Source organism: Orycteropus afer, unplaced genomic scaffold (genome assembly GCF_000298275.1).
Source record: "Orycteropus afer afer isolate SDZICR_OR568_19922 unplaced genomic scaffold, OryAfe1.0 scaffold00627, whole genome shotgun sequence".
Classification (NCBI taxonomy): domain Eukaryota; kingdom Metazoa; phylum Chordata; class Mammalia; order Tubulidentata; family Orycteropodidae; genus Orycteropus; species Orycteropus afer.
Genome location: NW_006922214.1, coordinates 938,056 through 942,572, shown reverse-complemented (window position 1 = coordinate 942,572; position 4,517 = coordinate 938,056).

Genomic DNA, 4,517 nt, shown 5'->3' with positions numbered 1-4,517 from the left:
TTTTTTGCCCTTGTGTAAAAAACAGGATTTATATCTATGTACATAGCTCTCTCTAAAAATACAATTATATAAATCTTTATGCTGGTCTACAAACAATGGCCTAGAAGGCTATTGATCATCACTTCAAAATTTCAAAATCTATATTGCTATTCACCCTAAAACATGCATAGAATTGTATGAGAAGTGCCACACCAACAAGTAAAAGCCTATACCTTTGTGACTATTGACTTCAAACTCATATCTGATTGCATTGGTTGTTTTCTGTGACCACAATGTATCCGCAGAGCACTGTAAAGTACATTTTTCCGTATGACATTACATACTATATTTTAAGTTACATCATCCAAAATATTTCTTTAAACTTGGAAAAAAATCATTTTCATATTATGTGATATATGCCTGGCAGAAATAGAGATAACTAGAGGTAAAAAGAGATATAAAAAGTAATTTTAGTATAAATGTTTAATTGAGTATGATGGTGAACTCTGCTAGATTGCATTTGTAGTTTTTACTCTGATGTAAGACGTGAGAAAAAAAATATTAGACCATGTAAGGACCTGATCAGAACCCAATTCTCTATTTATTATTGAAAGACTTTTGTATGTGTCAGATATTTTAGTTGTCTTGGGAATATGGTCTGTGTGGTAGTTAAGGTTATGTGTCAACTTGGCTGGACAACATATGGTTTTGAGTGGCTGGGCAGCTGGATGTATGTAGTATTTCCCATGATGAGACTGGTAATCAACTCCATGGTGGAATCTACTGTGAGCAGCTGAGTAGCTGCCTTAGAGATGGGGTCTGCTTCCAGTATATAAGGAGAAGCATTGAGAAACAGCTACAGTTTTTTTTGTCATACATGGACTCTGCTTGTAGCCAAGTCTTCATTCAGCAGCCTGCTATGTTGTCTGTTCATCTTAGGATTGTTCCTGGAATTAAACCAGTGTCTGCCGTGTTGTATGATACACTTGGGACTGTGCCATTTACTTGTTGACCTTTGGTTTGTCAGCCTCAGCAGCCAGCAGCTGCCTGAGTGAAGAGACACCTCCAGCTCCAGTGAGCAGGGAACAAGAGGCAGAGCTGAAGCCCAAGGTCAAAGGGCTTTCACACAGCCCCTAGAACTGGCACTTTGAACTTGGACTTCTATCCTCCTACTCAATAAGAGGATTAATCTCTGTTTAAAGTCACCTAGTTGTGGTATTTTCTGTTAGAGTGGCACTAGGTAACCAACACAATCTGCTTCTCTGGTGCCATTCAAACCACCTAAGCAGAGGCTTTGGAAATAGAACATTCCAGATAAAGAGGCTAGGAATTGGGTCACTGTCTCTCTCCCAGTCCCTTCTCCTTTTTGGGGAAATTTCCTTCCCTCTTCTGGGCACACAGTGACTATCTCTGTTCTGCTCATTCATAGGCAACATAGGGCACCTGGCTGACTCCACTTCTATACCTGTTTCCTTTGACTGCAGAAAAGAAGGGTGTGTACAGAACATCTGTCTTACACTGGCCACAAGATGTGATACCTAGCCATGGAAGACTCATGCTCACAATAAAAGCTGACTTTGATCTGTCTTTTCTTTATGTGAGTAATTGCTGCCTCATGCACTGTCTCTGTGTGTGGGTTGTGTGTGTGTGTGTGTGTGTGTGTGTGATTATTATCTTTTGTCACTGACCTTAAGCTTTGTTAGGACAAATTGCAAACAACAAAAACCAATACTGTTTAATAAGGCAGAAATTGAATATAATGAAAAAATAATGAGTAGTTTATAAAATTGTTTGAACTGATTAAAAAAACCAAGTTTGGAGACCTAAACTTGGGTCAGATCACAGCCAAAACAACATACAAAGGCAAAACAACATACAAAGCCATCTTAAGATTGACTGCTTGCCCCACTCATCCTACCTGCCCTGGACACTGGATGCCTATGCTAGACTGCTACTGTTGTTGACCACTGACCTCTGGACATGTATCCCACTGTTGGCACCACCAGAAGATTTTCCACTGCCTCTCATTCTTTGTATCATTGATTCAAATTATAGGGAGGCCATATCTGATTGGGCAAACACAGAGTGCATGCTGTTACTATAACCCCAAGGAAAACTGAAAAAAGAAGAATATATCAAATTTTGTCCTGTATTAAACACTGTGCTGTACTTCCCAATTCCTCTATGAGGACTGAAAGGTTTAGTCCCTCAGCTGCTGGAGTGTTGCCAGCAGACAGCCCTTTCTGACAGCCCTTACTGTCAACTATATTTAGAAAATGCCCTCAACTGAAAAAAGCAGCCTAGCCCAGGGTCACCCTTCCTTCAGGTAAGTTAATGAGCCCTCACAGCATGGTGGTTAAGTGCTCAGTTGCTAATGAAAAGGTCAACAGATAAATCAAATTATAAGGATCAAACTAAAACAATAAAAAGAACACTGTACAATATACTGAGTGAATGCAAACTAAATTGAGATAAAGGAAACAAAACAATAAAGCTTATACATAAATCCAAGTGATGGATATTTAAAAAAAAAGAATGAGAAATCACTGAACAACCTAAGTAGTAACAAAAAGAGGAGAACACACTAATACGTAACATAGGAAACAATTAAGAAGAAATACCTACATACACAGAAAAAGATTGAAGAAATATTTAAGACTAAAGTAGTTCACTTAGATATATGCAAATAAATTTGGAAATATAAACAAAATGAGTAGTTTTCCAGGAAAATATATTTCTCAAAACTGATGCTGGAGGGCATATAAAATCTAAACAGATTGATTACTATAGAGTAAATACAATTTTCAAACAACTAACACCCAAAAGGTATCAGATCTCAGGGTTTCATAGGGGAGTACTACCAAACCTTAAATAGTCATCAGAGTATAGGAAAATTTTCAAATGTTCAAAATGAATATAATATCATTACAAAAGTCTGGCAAATATTAGATAATATTAAACTAGAAAAATCTGTCTCATGAATCCACATGTAAAAAAATATAAATCTAATGCTATCAAAAGAATTCAGCAGCACTTAGAATAATATATCATGAAAAAGTGAGGTATATTTTAAGATTATAAGGATGGTTCAAATTTAAGATATCTGTTCATATAATTTGTCATAACAAAAAAGAAGAAGTAGCAATTTTCACTTGGGTGTGGTTCTCTATTAAGACAGGGGGCAGCCCTGGGGCTGGGGGCTGCTTTTCATTTGGAGGTGGCACTATATTAAGGCAGGGGCGTGAGGTAAGCAGGCCCAGACCTTGAAGGCTCCTTTTCCCTTGGGTGTGGCTCTCTATTGAGACCGGGACCTAAGGTAGGCAGGTGCAGAAGGATTAGGAACAACTAAGGGAGATGAACTTGTCTGTCAGTTTGTTGTCCTGTGATGGCTTACTGTGAAGCTGGAGGCTATGCCACCATGTTGCAAAATGCCAGCAGGGTTACCCTTGGTGGAGAGATTTCAGCAGAGCTTCCAGGTTTAGATAGACTCGAAAGAAGGAAGATGAGCCCATCAGGTTGGAAGGCACTCAGAATTTGACTGGGGAAGAGCTAACTCCTCAGAGTAGAGACAACCTTGATGATATAGACAAAGTAAAGCTTTTGGGACCTCCAGTGGCTGATGTGGCATGACTCAAAATGAGTAGAAAGAAATGCAAATATCCATTAATAATTAGAACATGGAATGTATGAAGTATGAATCTAGGGAAATTGGAAGTTGTCAAGAATGAAATGGAATGCGTAAAGATCAATATCCTAGGCATTAGTGAGCTGAAATGGACTGGTTTTGGCCATTCCAAATCAGACAACCATATGATCTACTATCCAGGAATGACAAATTGAACAGGAATGGTGTGACATTCATCATCACAAAGAGTGTTTCAAGATCTGTCCTGAAGTACAACACTGTCAGTGATAGGATAATATCCATACACCTACAAGAGACCAGTTAATACTACTATTATCCAAATTTATACACCAACCACCAAAGCCAAAAATGAGGAAATTGAAGATTTCTACCAACTTCTGCAGTCTGAAATTGATCAAACAAGCAATCAAGATGTATTGATTGTCACTGGTGACTGGAATGCAGAAGTAGGAAACAGAGAAGAATCACCAGTAGTTGCAAAATATGACCTTGGAGATAGAAATAATGCTGGAGATCACATAATAGAATTTTGCAGGACCAGACCAATGACTTATTTATTGTAGACACCTTTTTTCAACAACATAAGTGATGACTATATACATGGACTGCACCAGATGGAATGCACAGCAATCAAATAGACTACATCTGTGGCAAGAGGCAATGGAGAAGTTCAATATCTTCAGTCAAAACAAGGCCAGGAGCTGATTGTGGAACAGACCATCAACTGCTCATATGCAAATTCAACTTGAAGTTGAAGATAATTAAAGCAAGTCCACAGGAGCCAAAATATGACCTCGATTGTATCCCTCCTGAATTTAGAGACCATTTAAAAAATAGATTTGCCCATCACAAAAGAAGAAATTCAACAGGTCATCAAAAAATTACCAACTAA